Source organism: Macrotis lagotis, chromosome 1, assembly GCF_037893015.1.
Source record: "Macrotis lagotis isolate mMagLag1 chromosome 1, bilby.v1.9.chrom.fasta, whole genome shotgun sequence".
Classification (NCBI taxonomy): Eukaryota; Metazoa; Chordata; class Mammalia; order Peramelemorphia; family Peramelidae; genus Macrotis; species Macrotis lagotis.
The window spans coordinates 427,977,917-427,994,893 of NC_133658.1; the positions used below are offsets into that span (position 1 = coordinate 427,977,917).

Consider the following 16,977-nt stretch of genomic DNA (forward strand, 5'->3'; position numbering starts at 1 on the left):
AAGCATGAAATTGGGAAAACTTGAGTTCATATGTAACTTTACTAGCTGTGTAACAGAGAGCAAGTCATTTAACCTCTATCTGTCTTAGTTTCCTCCACTGTTAAATGAGGATAATAATAGCACTTCCATCCCAAAGTTATTCTGAGGATCAGATATTTATTTGTAAAGTACCTTTTAGGCCCTTAATAAATGATCCTTCCTAATTCTTCTTTCCTATGATAGCCCTTCAAATGCTTAGATAACATTCCTTCTTAGCTTGTTGTTCTCTAAACTAAACATCACTAGTTCCTTCAACAATGGCATACTCTCAAGGATATTCTCCATCCTCATTGCTCTCCTATCCACCATCCAGCCCTGCCAGCTTATCAATGGCCTTCTGAAAATTTGGTGCCTAAACTGAAATACAATATTCTATATATTATCTGGCCAGAGCAAAGTCTACAATACTATTATTACCTTTGGCCCTCTGGGCACCAGGCTCCTGTTAATGTTCTTGAAGTGCCACTTCTATAATTTTTCTCCCATTAATGCATCTAAAATAATGCATAGTGTTAATAATAAAAGTTTATATTATATAACTTTTTAAGGTTTGCTAAGGGGTGCAGTGAATGGAGTATCCAGCCTAGAGTCAGGAATAGCTGAGGTCAAATCCAGCTTCATGCATTTATTAACTGTGTGACCCCAGGCAAATCATTTAATCCTATTTGCCTCAGTTTCCTCATTCATAAAATGAACTAAAGAAGGAAATGGCAAACTATTTTAGTACTCCAAGTACTCCAGGACTCCAAAAAGGGGTCAGACACAACTGAAAACAAATACACAATAACAAAATGTTTATTGCTAGATTGTGTGTCTTTGGAGAAATCATTTAACTTCTGTGTACTTCAGTTTCCTCATCTGTAAAATGGGGATAATAATAATATTCATAAGCTAAAGTTGTTGTAAGGATCAAATGGAATTTAAAGGCTTTACAACTCTCAAAGCCCTATATAAATACTACCTGTTTTAGTTATCAATTATTCTTTTCAGTTTTCATAAAAAACCCTTTAAGGTACATAATATTTTTTTCACCATTTTACCAAAGAAACTGAAGCTTAGAGAAATGATTTCCCCAAATGTGTGAGGATAGATTTGAACTTAGTTCTTGACTTTGAGTCAGTACAGAAAAGAACATTTTCTATATGAAAAACATGCCTTCAGAATGCCAACCTGAGAGTGGTAGGGAATTCATTTCTTCCAGTGCAAGTGGGAACTCCTCCAGTTCTAGGATACTGATGAAGGTTCCCATTAAAGAGAACAGAGGGCTCCAATAGAGGGGAGCCAGGGAAGATAATAAGTAATAGATACAGAAAAGAACTTGGGGGGAGGAGGAGAACTGGGGTCAGCTATAGGTAAAGAAACCCAGGGACATTTTTTTTTTGTTTTAACTTCATTATTACACCTTTAATTCCCCCCCCCCCCATAGGCCTCAGGACTTGGCTTACCTACTTTTCCAATACAGCCACCTAGGTTTTTTTCCCCCAGTTTTTCTCTCCTTTTCTGATAGAACTGAGTCTCACACCTCATGTCCCTGATAAAAGAACAGAACTACTATCTTCGTGAGCTTTAATATTCATGAGATGTTTAATACAGATCATTCATTTGATCTTTGATAGAATCATGCACTGTGGGTATGACAGGGATTATTTTCCCCTATTGTACAGATGGAATCACTGAGGTTCAGAAAAGTGAAGTAATTTACCTCTCATCCCATAGCCAGTAATTGTAGGATTTGAAGGTAGATCAAACATTCTTTCTACTATCCTGTGTTTCTCCACAAAAAGTTTCTGTAATCATGAGTGGGAAAAGGGTCATTTGTAAATCAGGAATGAATGACCCATGATGTATTATTAAAATACAATATAACATAATAGTTTATTATTGGTCCCAAAGGAATAAACTCCAAGGACTACCTCAGTCTATCAGTTTCTAAGCTACAAGATAATTTATAATGTTATAATAAAATGAAAAATCAAGGAAGATTCCATTTAATCCCACAAGTATTTTTACTATATGCCATACATCATGTTAAGAATACAAATAAAAAGTTAAAACAATCCTGCCATAAAGGAGTTTTTACACTCTATTGGAGAGGAAGGGGGACAACATGTGCACAGATAAATTCAAAATTTTTACAAAGTAATTTGGGGATAAGGGAAACATTAACAAGTGGGAGGAGGGGAATGGAGGAAAAGGTCTTTATAGGAGGTGGGTTCTGGAGCCAAGCATTCATTGAATCGAAGAGTTCCATGAAGAAATTAGGGAGAGCACCACAAACATGGGGGATACTGGATACAAAATCAGATCTCCTTTCTGTGGGTAGATTTCATTTTCTGAACTAATACTCTGTCACAATGGATGGGTGGATGGATGGATGGATAGATGGATGGTTGGATGGGATGGGATGGTGGGTGGATATTTCCTTTGTACCAGACCTCTGGGATAAAATTACAAGACAGTTCTTACCTTCTAGGAGTTTACTTTTTAATGGGGGGAAAACAGCACACAATATTGGGAAAATAACAAAGGGAATCAATTATAAAGGTATACTGGAAAGGAAGAGAGTATTTGTATGAAAATGGCCAAAGGAAAGTGCTGAAGAAGTCCATTTCTGGATAAATTAAGATGAAAGCTCACTCATAAGAGTTCAGCAATTAAGCCAAGGTTGGCCTGAGTGTAGACAGCACTGTGAAGAGATGACTAGGAATTATAAGTAGTTCCATAGCTTCAATTTGGCAGAGCAAGGTAGTTCCAGGTGTGGTCACTCAAATTGTAAACCCAAGTCAATGCCTTAAGTCAGAATTCACTTGCAACACAAAGATTGTGTATCCTTGAACACCCACATAAGTGGAACTGCTCATTTGGTTCTAAGAGCACTTTTCCCTTAATTTTGAGAAGGGGTTAGCAATCAAAGCTAAAACATTGATTGAGGTGATTAAAGGAAGAAAATAATAACTTATCTCATCCTCTTCAGTCCATTTCCTTGTTTCTCTCCCTTTCTAAATATATCACAACACAGAGCAACTGTTCTAATTCCAAGCTCTTCTTACATTATTTACTACTCAAATATCTTCAATGGCTCCCCATTTCCCATAGGAGAAAATGCCACTGACTTATTTAGTCAGGGAAGATCAATCATAATTGGCCTCCCCATCACAATCTCTCAAAATATAACTTTCCCAGCCTCTCATTTCTCCAATCAAACTAGCCTCTTCACAGTCCTCTGAAAATTCTTCTCCTTGCCTACACATTTTTATTTAAAACATTTCTTCCTCCATGGATTCTCCCTTCTGCCGGTTACCTCCAGGCCTGATAATCTCTGCCTCTAAAAATACTACCTATCCTTCTCGACTCAGTTTCTACCTAATTCCTCCCCTATCTCCTAAAAATAATTGATCTTCCCCTCCTCCAGATCCCTTCTGCCCTTAATGCTTCTTTAACAATTCTCTCATATGTGGTATTGTGTGAAAGTTTGAGCTCCAACTCCTACTGACTAACTGTCTAATTTATTGATGGAGGGTAAGGCAGTTTGCCTCTCCCTCTCCTCCAATAAAATCTACTTATGTTACAAGTGAATTCTGATTTGAGGTACTGACCAGGATTTATAATTTAAGAGACCACATCTGGAACCTCTCTTCTCTGCTAAACTAAACCGACATAATTGCCTATACTTCCTAACAATTTCTTCATGAAGCTGCTTAAGCCCATCCAACCTTGGCCACTGCCCCTGGTGAACTTTCACCTTTCTTACCTAAGATTTTGAATTGAACTGAATCATAGCAAGTTTACTAGATTTTTTTTAATTAATTTAATTTTTGGATTCAAAAATTCCCTCCATGTGCTTAATTGATTCCAATGTGTCAGCTCCCAAACTCAGATCTATGGTTTGTAATGACAGGTCTGGATTATGTATATTTTTTAAAAGATTCAAGTAGATTACTTTGGAATTCATAGGGTTATTTATAGGAAGACAAGAAAGGACTGTCAAGTAGGTGATGCCTTCATGAATAGATAAGAATTATTTGTAATTAGCATATTAATTCTTAAAAACTATTTGTTCTTTTAACTAGAAAAGGTAGTTATCCTGCTAGCCATCTTGACTTGTGCTACTTGCTAAACCAAATTATTTTTATGACATTTTGAAGGTAAACTTCACTTCAGGTTTGATATCTTTTCCAAAATACTTTTCAGTTTTTTCCAAGCTCTTTGCAGACATTATCTTATTTAATCTTCCACAAAAACCCTGCCTGGCCTCTTAGAAGTGCAGGAATTATGATCCCATTTTCAGATGAGGAAACAAGCCCAGAGGGGAAAAAATATTTACCCAGATAGGAAGTAATTTATCCAGAATTTGTGATACCTAGTCAATTCTACAAGTTCTGATTAAACTGCCTACTGAGTTCCAAGCCTTATACCCTGGTGAAAGAAAATATCTATCCCTCAAAAGAACTTACAGATGAATGACTTCGTGCTTATTTGGATCAAAGATAATATCTGACAAGCTTAGCATATTGCCTGGAACATAGTAGGCATTTTAAAAGATGTTTATTCTCTTCCTCTGTCCCCTTTTTCCATTACATGATATTTCTTTCTGAATATGTTGGTCTGAATTGAATGCAATTTAACAATAAGCTCACTTGGCTACAGCATTGTAAGAGTTATAGAGTACTGCCTTCATACCAGCTCTTCAGGGTATTATCATTCCCATTTAAAGATAAGGAAATAGGGGTGGCTAGGTGGTGTAGTGGATAAAGCATCAGCCCTGGAATAAGGAGTACCTGGGTTCAAATCTGGTCTCAAACACTTAATAATTACCTAGCTGTGTGGCCTTGGGCAAGCCACTTAACCCCATTTGCCTTGTAAAAGCCTAAAAAAATAAAAAATAAAAAAAATAAAGATAAGGAAATAGAGAGTCAGAGAATGGATTCTAACCCAAGTTTCCAGCTCCCAAGTTTCTTTCTACTTCACTACACTTAAAATCTTCAACAAGTAACTTGCATCTGGTATAGACCAGTTGAAGAATTCTAGTCTTCAATTCTAGTCATCTCAGGTGACTAGTCCCAACTGTCAGCCTCTGTCAGGCTATTGAAGTCTATTTAAAACATGCCCAGGAACCAACTATAGCTTTCTCCACAACTGATAAACAACAGCTTGTGGTTATATGAGATTGAGAAAAGAGAAGAAGCAATTCTTCTGGCTTTCTATATAATTCATCATTAAAATAATGAGCCTGCACCAAACCCTTGCCACAGAAATCATAAAAATAAATCTCTGGAATTGAGAAAGAACAACTCCTGAGGACTCAAAGAAAGGAAGACATCAAGAGAGTATCCTGGAAACGGAGACTTATAAGTCACCAAAATTTGAAAGAAACACTTTTCAAATGTTGCATAATGTCATCTGATGGCTAAAAATAATGGAGTCCCAATGTATGTGCCAGGAAAGTATGCTCTGGGAAACTGAACAAACATTTCAGTCTCCTGGGCTAGGAAATAGAGGAACTGAGTTCTAATCTGGATCAATCACTCATTCACTGTATGACCTTGGGCAAGTTCTTCTGTCTTAATTTCCTCATTTATAAAATTAAGGAATTGGATTAGTCAGAGACAGAGTTGGAGGTATTTAGGGTTTGTATTAGAGTCAGAGGCATGAATTTCTATCAGGGCTCTTAGCTTCAATATATTATATTCTATCATTCTAAGGTAACTTCCAGCTTTGACAATGGATGTTCTACAGTCCCAAGGCTATTTCCAGCTCTGACTTGGAGTGTTGATATTCCCAAAGCATGTTATAGCACTGATGGCCTATGTTTTGTTGAACTAAGTCCCTTTCCTTTCTAACATTCTGCATTCCAGAATTCCAGTATTCCATTTTGACACATTTTATAGACAGTGAAGTTGACAGGCCACAGGAGGACTCAGGTTTTAGCCCCTGACCATAAATAATATTTTCAATTCAGTTCCATGAACATCTATGAAGCATCTACTTTGTGCAAGGCACAAGGAGCTCAGAAAGTTTACAGGGAGGATAAGATAAATATGTAAGTTATGTGTTGTTGCCCATATAAATTTGTATCCACATAGGTTATCTAAATGAGGCTTGTAGGAAGGTATGGGTAGTTCTCTGTAAAGTATTGTTCATCCCTTCCCCATGGAGAGTTTTATTTCTACTTGCTGGACAACCAAAAAAAAGATCATGATCTCTTCAGAAATGATCTATATTAGACTAGGATTATATCTGTTGTCTTCCCCATAAATTGCTAGATTATTGTTAGATTAAAGGAAATTATTTTTTCCCTTAGTTTCAAGGTATTTTCCTGGTCACTATTCCTTAAAGAAAAAGGGTATGACTGATATCTTGAGGCTTCATTCCTTCCAACCAATGCTAAACAAAAGACCTTCATAATTATGAATAAATATATTTATCAACACAGATAGCTAACCAAAATCTTTGAAAGTTATATAGATTAGTCTTCATCAGACAATGCATGAAGTGAATAGACTCCATGTCTAGAAGCAAGATGTCTCAACTCAATAGAGTCCCTGATTTCAACCAAAAGTAAATTCCCTAACATCTGTGTGGAGACAAGCTTTCTTTCTCCAACATGTCTTTTTTCTGAAGTCTAAAGGAAGGAAGAAGGAAGGGAGGGAGGAAGGAAAAATAAAGAAAAGGGAGAGATCTAAACAAATTCTCTGAGAAAATTTGAGGAAAGAATACATTATTTTTCCTCTGACAGTTGATTTCTCCCCTTTAAGACCAATGCTTTACAAGATTTTAGAATTGACCAATCTTGACTCCAACTACCCCAGTATCCCATTTATAAGTGTTTCTGTTATGAACACAAGCCCCCTCCTTTCTTCCCTGCTCCAGTGTATCCTGTTCCCAAATCCTACTTTTGTGATAGAGATCAGAAAAAAAAATTATTCACACTAAGGTCCAAGAGATTGAAAACAGCTCAGAGTATGGCCTTAGTTTATCAAATAAGATGGGGAAGGATTCAGAGGTTTTAAAAAGACACTGAGTCACATATCCTAAGGCATAAATATTTCCTTTCTCCTTTGGTCAAAATTCTTTGTTCCTTGTCAAAAAATATATCAATCAAAAACATAGCTTTCCTAATTTTTCAAATTCTAAAAATTTTTCAATCCCCTCAAATTCAAAGGATCATAGATTTTAGAGCTGGAACAGACCTTAGAAGTCACTAATCCAGACCTCATACTTTACAGAGGCAGAAACTGCCTCCAAATCCCATGTTCCTTTAGGCATACCAAAGTGTTGGTCTTCTAACCATTGTCACAGAATTCTTCCTAAACCACTTACTTTCTTTCTCTATTTTTCATTGCCTCTGGAATTAAAAAGAGTGTTGTCAAACTAGAGGGATGAAAATTAGTTCTAAGTGAAGGATTTACAGCTATAATTATTGATTGCCAAGGTCCCAAATGCTCTAATACAAGGCAGCCCAAAAGAACAGGGAAGGGCTCAGAAGGTGTCAACAGCACAACAAAATAGAAAGTGCCCAGGCTCTGAAGTCAAAGGATATGGGTTCAAATACCACCTGTGGTGCTTATGACCCATGTGACTTTGAATAAATCATTTCCATTCCTTAAGACTCAATAATCTCATCTACAAAATTATCAGGCTGAAGTACATAGACTTTGATGTCTTTTCCTAATCTGAGATCTAATGTTTTCAAAGAGCCAATTGATGACACAATGAGTATAGCTCTGGGCTTGGAGTCATGAAGATTGGAGTTCAAATGTGGCCTCAGTCCTCATAACAAAAATGACTGATATGTAAACATGTTTATCCAAAATATGTATGTACAATGCTAACCAGATTTGTTCACCACTGAGGGGAAGGGGGTGGGAAGGGAGAGTGAAAGGAAATTTTATAACTTAAAAATATACATTTGCATAGGGATGAAAATAAATAAAATTTTAAAAAGGTGGCCTCAGACATTGCTAGCTATGTAACCCTAGACAAGTTACTTAACCTCTGTTTGTGTCAGATTCTGCAATGGCAAAATGGGAATAATAAAAGTATATACCCTACCAAGGGTGTTGTAAGACTCCAATGAGATGGTATTTGTAAAGTTCATAGCACAAGGTAAGTATGAGCATTTATTCCTTACTTTCTTCCTTTTTTTTTTTTGCAGCTGTTGACTTCAAAACAGTCATCATCACCTTTGGTGTTCTCTGTCTCAAAAATCTTACCACACAATTCAGTACATAAGACTTCATCAGGGAAATACTGAATACAGGGAAATGGGAACATAGACATAAAGGAAAGTTTCCCCTGAGCAGCCCTGCTAGACAACATAAAGTCAGAGTTGAGATGTACTTCAGAAGTCATCTAATCCAACCTCTACCCAGGCAAGAATCCCTTCTAGAAAAGTCACCTCCAGTTTTTGCTTAAAGCACTCTAGGAAAGAGATAGCTTGCCTGACAAGATAACCTCTTCCACTTCAGGACAAGTCTAATTGTTAGGAATTTTTTCCTTAGGTCTTAAGTTTATTCTTGCTCCTTTTTTTCCCCAAACAAATCAGCTATACATGAAAACATAAGGAATAGTCTGAAGAACAAAAACTCAGAATTTGAAGTTTTTATATAATATCCATAGGTGGTGATTAGAGCACCAGTCCAGGAATCAAGACTCATCTCCCTGAGTTCAAATCTGGCCTCAGAACCTTACTAGCTGTGAGACCCTGGGCAAGTCACTTTACCCTGTTTACATCAATTTCCTCAACTGTAAAATGAGCTGGAGAAGGAAATGGCAAACCATTCCATTGTCTTTGCCAGGAAAACACTAAATAAGGTCATGGAGAGTTGGAAATAACTAAAAAATGACTGAACCACAATATACTTTCTCCAGGCAACTTCAGAGGCTGGATACTTGCCTCCCCAAGCAATCAGTCAATTAATACACATCGATTAAGCTCCTACTATATATCAGAAAATACAAAAAAGAGACAAAAGAATCCCTGCCCTCAAGGAGCTCACAATTTAATAGAAAAAGATAACAAACATATAAAAAACACGCTGTATGCAGGATTAATAGGAGGGGAAGCACTAGAATTGAGAGGTTGGGAAAATCTTTCCAGTTCTTCAGTTTAGTTCTTCTGCCTCTCAGTAATGAAACAGACATGGGGATGGGTTGGAGAGAAGGGATCATTTTCTAATTGACTGGGGTAACAAGCAAAGATCTTAAAACCTAGCATTGATGTCAAATTCAATGGATAGCAATGCCAGGGCAACACAGCCTAGAGGGGACTACAGTTAATAATAGTAATAGCTCATGTTTCTACAGTTCTTCACAGTTCCCAAATCACTTTTATCATAACAACCCTGAAAACTAGGGAGAGCAAGTATTATCATCCTTATTTTAGATATGAAGAAAATAAGGCTCAAAAAACTGGCTCAACTTCACCTAACTTAGTGCCTTAAATAGAACTTGAACACAGGTTTCTTGATTTCCAGTTTGGCAATTTATCACCTCATTATCTAATGAGCATATAATCCCATTGCAAGCAAGGCATTTGGCAGCAGAAGGCAATTGGTGACCCGAAAAAGCTCACCCCCTCCTCTGACCTCAACATTCTGAATTGTCAAACTATGGTTTAATGGTGACGAGAGAGAGAGAGAGAGAGAGAGAGAGAGAGAGAGAGAGAGAGATAAAGAAAGGGTGCCCAGAAGGCACCAGTATCTTAAGAATTCTGGATATCCCATTGATTTTTATGTAGCTTCTGGCTCTAAATCATTGGGTCTAGAGAACTCTGGTTCAAGTCAAACACCAGGGTTAAAGAAGCTGACTGGTCAACAGGATAAACAGATTCAAGGAGAGAGGATATTTATATGTATTCTCTATGGACAATAGTATCTAAGGGCTAGCACTAATTTCTGTCTGTTCAGAACTAGAAAAGTAACTAAGACTAATGTGTACCCAGGAAAATTCATTCAAACTATTAAGAATGCAAGGGCCTCTGGACCTCTGATACCAGCCCACAAGAACAGGGAAGGGCTCAGAAGCTGTGAAGGATCTAGACAAACTTGACAACCTTGTGGCATAGCTTCTTCTCTTCTCTGTACCCTAGACCTCAAGAAACTTGGTGACAGATCTCAATCTTCTGAGTTTTCTCTTTTACTGGTTTTTAATCCATCTTCTTTTTTGTCCATAAGAATAGGTGCCTCCCCCTCCTAATCTTTCTCCTGAACTCCAACCCCACATTCTCAGCTTCTTATTTGCTGATGTCCCATCAGCATTGAAAACGAACTCATCATCTTTCTCTTTGCTCTAAAATTCTTCCCCTTTTCCAAACTTGCCTTTTTTAGTTGAGGGTACCACTTTTATCCCTATCACCTAAACTCTGGAGACATTCTTGACTTTTTTACTCCCTCATGCAACCCCATCTAATCTCTTGCCAAATTCTACCCATTCCCCCACAAAGGATTTCATGCCTAATCCCTTTTCTCTCTTAACTTGTGAGACAATATAATATGATGGCTATAGTCCTAGACTTGGAATCAGAAAGACTAGCCCCAGATCTCTCCATTCCTCAGTTTTTTTTTTATCTCTAAAAATGGAGATAACAACAGTGACATTATAGTATGGTTGTGAGGATCAAATGGCCTTAATGTATATAAACTGCTTTGCAAATCTCAGTGTGTGCATATCCTCATGATATCCCCAGTACCATATGATTTTACAAGTCCAGTCCCTATCTTCATTATTATTGGTTGTTACCCTCATCACCACTTACCTGCATTACCTAATGACTCTCTCTGCCTCCAGTCTAGAATGTCAGAGCTGGAAGAGGCTTCCATTGGCAACTCTTTCTTGTCTCCTTCCTTGCCTTCTCTGATTCCCCACTATCTGCTTATCCTGTTGGCCAGTCAGCTTCTTTAAACCCTACTGTTTGACATGAACCAGAGTTCTTTAGATCCAAGCTAGAAGTCCCTAGCTATCCATGCCCCCATACTGACTACTGATGCCTAAAAATCCACAGTCCAGCTTTGACAACTTGTGACACTTTTATGACCTTAAAGCCTACCAGCATTTAGAACAGCAGTTTTACAGAGCCTCAGTTCTTTCCCAATTTCTTTGCTCCAAAAATATCCTGCCCATTTCTGAGTACTCAGTCAATCAGGGTACCAATTTCATTCTTGTTTGATAAAGAAGAGTTGAACTGGAGAGGTTAGCTTGCTAAACAAATGTCCAGAAACCCCTCAAATTTTATGCTTCCTTCAAAGTCGAGCTCACATGTCACCTTTTCTGGAAAACTTTCCAGATTATCCTGCAGGAAATAAGTTCTCCCTCCTTAGATCTTTCATGGCACTGTTTAAAAAAAAACACACAGCTTTGCAATTTTTCCTTCCTCCTACCCCTCCCCCCCAAACATGCATCTAGAACTGAAATGATTTCAGAATTTAGAACTCTAGTTCAAGGGTTCTTTTTTTTAATTTAATTTAATTTTTTTCACCCATATGCACCTGTATATTTTTAAGTTACAAAATTTCCTTCCACCCTCCCTTCCTACTCCCCCCTCAGCTCAGCAGGGAACAGTCAGGTTAGCATTGTATATACATATTTCTGATAATCATGTTTACAGATTAGTCATTTTGGTATGAGGAATTAGGATTAAAGGAAAGAGACATGCATAAGAGATAATTTTTTAAAATGTACATCAGATTCTGAAGGGTTATTTTTTTTTGTTTTGATTTTCTTCCTCTGGATGGGGATAACATTGTCCATAAGCTGGTCTAATACAGTTCTCTGAACTGCTGAGATGAGCTGCTTCCATCAAGGTTGATCATCTCATAATGTTGTTATTGATACGTACATTGTTCTCTTGGTTCTGCTCCCTTCACTCAGCCATCAGATCCTGTAAATCATTCCAAGCTTCTCTAGAGTCTTGATCATTTAACCATTCTGCAATTGTTGGATATCCCCTCAATTTCCGATTCTTTGCCACTACAAAAAGAGCTGGTATGAATATTCTGGAACATGTGGGATTTTTCCTATTTTTTCATGATTTCTTCTAGGTATAGGCCAGAATTGGAATTACTGGGACAAAGGGAAATTTATTGCTCTTTGGGCATACTTCCAAATTGCTCTCCAGAATCCTCCCACAACCTCTCCACCATCGATCATTTTCCCTTTTTCTCATTTTGGTCAGTCTGATAGGTGTGATGTGATACTTCATAGTATTTTATTTTGCATTTCTCTAATCAATAATGATTTGGAGCATTTTTTCATATAATTCTATATAGTTTTAATTTCTTCATCTAAAAGCCATCTATTCATATCCTTTGACCATTTGTAAATTGGGGAATGACTTGTAACTTTATAAATTTGTTGAAATTCTCTATATATTTAACTGAGACCTCTATCAGAACTTCTAATTGTGAAGATTGTTTCCCAGATTTCTGCTTTCCTTCTAATTTTGGCAGCAAAAACTTTTTAATTTAATATAGTCAAAATCATTCATTTTGCAGTTTATAATTTACTCTAATTCTTGTTTGGTCATAAATTTATTTATCCCCCTTTTCATAAATCTGAAAGATAGAGCATTTCTTGGTCTTTTAATTTTTCAATGGTGTCTCCCTTTATGTCTGAATTCTGTACCCATTTGACCTTATTTTGATATAAGGTGTGAGATGTAAGTCTATGCCTAATTTTTGCCATACTATTTTCCAGTTATCCCAATAATTTTTGTCAAATAGTGAGTTCTTGTCCCAGAAACTGATGTCTTTGGGTTTGTCAAACAGTAGATTGCTGCAATCATTTATTGAAGTTTCTTTTGAACCCAACCTAATCCACTGATCCATTACTTTACTTCTTAACCAGTATCAGGCAGTTTTGATGACTGCTGCTTTATAGTATAGTTTTAGATCTGGCAGAGCCAGGCCACCTTCCTTTACATTTTTTCCATCACTTCCTTTGCTTTTCTTGACCTTTTGTGGCTCCAGATGAATTTATTACTTTTAACTAGCTCAGTAAGGTAAGTATTTGAAAGTTTGATTAGTATGGCATTGAATAAGTAATTTAATTTGGGTAGAATTGTCATTTTTATTATATTAGCTCAACCTAACCATGAACAATTGACATTTTTCCAATTATTTAGATCTGACTTTATTTGGGTAAAAAGTATTTCATAATTGTGTTCATATAATTTCAGGGTTTGTATTGGTAGACAGATTCCCAAGTATTTAATGTTGTCTATAGTTACTTTAAATAGAATTTCTCCTTCTATCTCTTGTTCTTGGGCTTTGTTGTTCAGATGTAGAAATGCTGGTGATTCATATGGGTTTATTTCATATCCTGCTACTTTGTTGAACTTGTTTATTGTTTCAAGAAGTTTTTTAGATGATTTTCACAGGTTCTCTAAGTATACCATCATATCATCTGCAAAGAGTGAAAGTTTTGCTTCCTCATTGCCAATTCTGATTCCTTCATTTTCTTTTTCTTCTCTTATTGCTAAAGTTAGCATTTCTAATACTATATTGAATAGTAATGGTGATAATGGGCATCTTTGTTTCACCTCTAATATAATTGTAAATACTCCTAGTTTATTCCTATTACATATAATATTTGTTGATGTTTTAGAAAGATGCTATTTATTATTTTTAAGAAAAATTCCAGGGGCAGCTAGGTGGGAGGGGTGGCTAGGTGGCATAGTGGATAAAGCACCGGCCCTGGAGTCAGGAGTACCTGGGTTCAAATCCGGTCTCAGACACTTAATAATTACCTAGCTGTGTGGCCTTGGGCAAGCCACTTAACCCCATTTGCCTTACAAAAAAAATCCATTTATTCCTAAACTTTCTAGTGTTTTTAATAGGAATGGATTTTGCATTTTATGAAAGGTTTTTTTCAGCATCTATTGAGATAATTATATGATTTCTGTTGGTTTTGCTATTGATATGTTCAATCATGCTGAGTGTCTTCCTAATAATGAGACACTCCTGCCTACCTGGTATAAATTCTGCTTAATCATGGTGTATTATCCTAGGAATAACTTGCTGAGGTCTCTGCTAAAATTTTATTTAAAATTTTTGCATCATCTCACTGGTGACTGGAGAATTGGAAAGGGAAGAGAAAGAAGAAAGAAAGAAAGAAAGAAAGAAAGAAAGAAAGAAAGAAAGAAAGAAAGAAAGAAAGAAAGAAAGAAAGGAAGGAAGGAAGGAAGGAAGGAAGGAAGGAAGGAAGGAAGGAAGGAAGGAAGGAAGGAAGAAAGAGAATTTTTATTCTTGCACCAGAGAGTAATAAGATTCCAGTTCTGTGACTGCTAAAAAAAATATTTTTGCATCTATATTTATTATGGAGATTGGTCTTTAATTTTCTTTGTCTGTTTTGGTTCTTCCTGGTTTAGGTATCATCACCATGTTGGTGTCATAAAAGGAGTGTGGCAGAACTCCTTCTCCTATTTTTTTAAAATCATTCATGTAGAATTGGAATTAAATGCTCCTTAAATGTTTGGTAGAATTCATTTGCAAATCCATCTGAACCTGGAGACTTTTTCTTAGGGAGTATATTCATGGTTTCTTTAATTTATTTTTCTGAAATGGGGTTATTTAAGTAATTTATTTCCTCTTCTGTTAATATGGGCAGTTTGTATTTTTTTAAATATTCATCCATTTCACTCAGGTTATGCAATTTATTTGGCATACAGTTCAGCAAAGTATCTCCAAATTATCTCTTTAATTTCCTCCTCATTGGTGGTTAGTTCACCCTTTTTTTTTGATACTGGTAATTTTGTTATCTTCTTTCTTTTTTTTACTCAGATTAACCAAAGTTTTATCTATTTTATGGACTTGTTCATAAAACCAACTCTTAATTTCATTTATTAGATCAATGGTTTTCTTGCTTTCAATTTTATTAATCTCTCCCTTGATTTTCAGATTTTTTAATTTGATACTTAATTGGGAATCTTTCATTTGTTCTTTTTTCTAGCTTTTTTAGTTGTGTACCCAATTCATTGATCTCTTCTTTATCTATTTTATTCATTTATGGCATTTAGAAATAAAAAGTTCCCTTCAAAACTGCCTTGCCTGCATCCCATAAATTTTGGTATGATAGCTCATTAAGTGTCATTTTCTTGGATATAATTATTGATTATTTCTATTATTTGCAATTATTTAAGATAGTCATTTAATTTCCAATTAGTTTTTGGATTATCTTTCTTTCACCCTTTATTACATGTAATTTTTATTGCATCATAGTCTGAGAAATGTGTATTTATTATTTTTGTCTTTCTGAATTTGATTATAAGGATTTTGTATCCTAATACTTGGTCAGTTTTGGTATAGGTGTCATGTACTACTTAGAAAAAAGTATATTCTTTTCTATCCCCATTAAGTTTTCTCCAGAGCTCTATCATATCTAAGTTTTCTAAGATTTTATTCACCTTCTTAACTTCCTTCTTGTATATTTTATGGTTAGATTTATCTAATTCTGAGAGAGTGAGATTGAGGTTCCTCATTATTAAAGTTTTGTTGTCTATGTCTCCTTGTAATTCACTCAGCTTTTCCTCTAGGAATTTGGATGCTATACCACTAGGTGCATCCATGTTTAGTAATAATATAGCTTCATTATTAATGGTGCCTTTTAAAAAGATGTAGTTTTCTTCCTTATCCCTTTTAATGAGATCAATTTTTGCTTTTACTTTATCTGAGATCAGGATCACTACCCCTGATTTTTTTTTTACTTCAGCTGAGGCATGATATATTTTACTCTAACCTTTTACCTTTACCCCATGTGTATCTGTTTCAAATGTGTTTCAAATGTGTTTCTTGTAAACAAGATATTGTAGTATTCTGGTTTTTAATCCACTCTGCTTTCCACATCCATTTTATGGGGCAGTTCATCCCCATTCACATTTACAGTTAAGATTACTAATTGTGTATTTTTCCTCTGTACTGTCTTTCTCCATTTATATTTTTCACTTTCCTTTCCTCTTATTCCTCCTCACCAAAATTTTACTTGCTTTTTCCTTTGACTTTTCTTTTAAAATTTAACTTTTCAGTTTATTTTCACTTATCCCTTCAACTTTGCCTTCCCTTTTATCAGTCCTTTCTTCCCTTATCTTTCCCTTCCCCCATCCTTCCCTTACCTGTAGTTTAGGATAGTTAAGTGAAGCTCAGATTAAGTCAAACCCTGATCTAATTGATTACAAGAATCTTAAAGATCTCTAAGAACTGGGAGGCTCTGTGGGTTGCACTTGAGAACTTTACTAATGGTTGTAAGCTATGGTTGGCAGTGCCTCAGGACTACCTAGTTTTTGATGCCCTCATCAAAGTAAGTCTTAAGCATCATCAGCATAGCAGAATTAAAGTGGGTCAAAGGATAATGAGACAAGTTTAAAGTTAACACCCCTGCTTTTCATCAGGGCTTTTTGTCCCAAACATAGTGATGTCATCTTGAACCTCTTCAATGGAGAGACAAGACCTAACTATAACCATATCCTTTAAGTCCAATCTCTTCAATTATATTCAACCCTTTAATTATCCTAAGAGAAGTAAAGTTCTCAAGAATTAGAAGTGTTATAACTTGCCTTTTAGAGTTGTATACAGTTTGATGATCTTGACCATTATTTTTGTTTTGTTTTGTTTCATTTTTTCACTTACCTTTTTTACTGGACTCTTGAGTCAATTTAACTCTTTGTTCAATATTGGTCTTTGTCAGAAAATTCAAGAAATCCTCTATTTCGTTGAAAATTCATCTTTTTTTCCATGACAGTATATGCTGAATTTTGCAGGGTAGTTCATTCTAGGTTGTAATCCCAGGTCCTTTGCTCTCCAATATATGGTCTTCAGATCCTTCATTGTTGAGACTGATAGGTCCTGTGTGAGTCTAATTGTGTTTCTTTTGTATTTGAATTGGTTTCTTTTTGCTGCTTGCAATATTCTCCCCTTTATTTGAGAGTTCTGGAATTTGACTATTACA

General features: G+C 35.9%; 1 long non-coding RNA gene across 5 annotated transcripts in view; it reads left to right on the forward strand.

The window, feature by feature from the left end:
* The window catches only part of LOC141506374 (uncharacterized), a 339,756-nt gene that overhangs the window by 210,605 nt on the left and 112,174 nt on the right, over nt 1-16,977 (forward strand). The window contains exon 5 of one of the 5 annotated variants that reach the window (XR_012473831.1): nt 1-13,799. This exon is cut by the window's left edge and continues 15,998 nt beyond it. The exons of the other annotated variants lie outside the window; for them this stretch is intronic. This is a non-coding gene — a long non-coding RNA (uncharacterized LOC141506374). Of the gene's footprint in view, nt 13,800-16,977 lie in introns of those variants that run through there. 5 annotated transcript variants of the gene reach the window in all.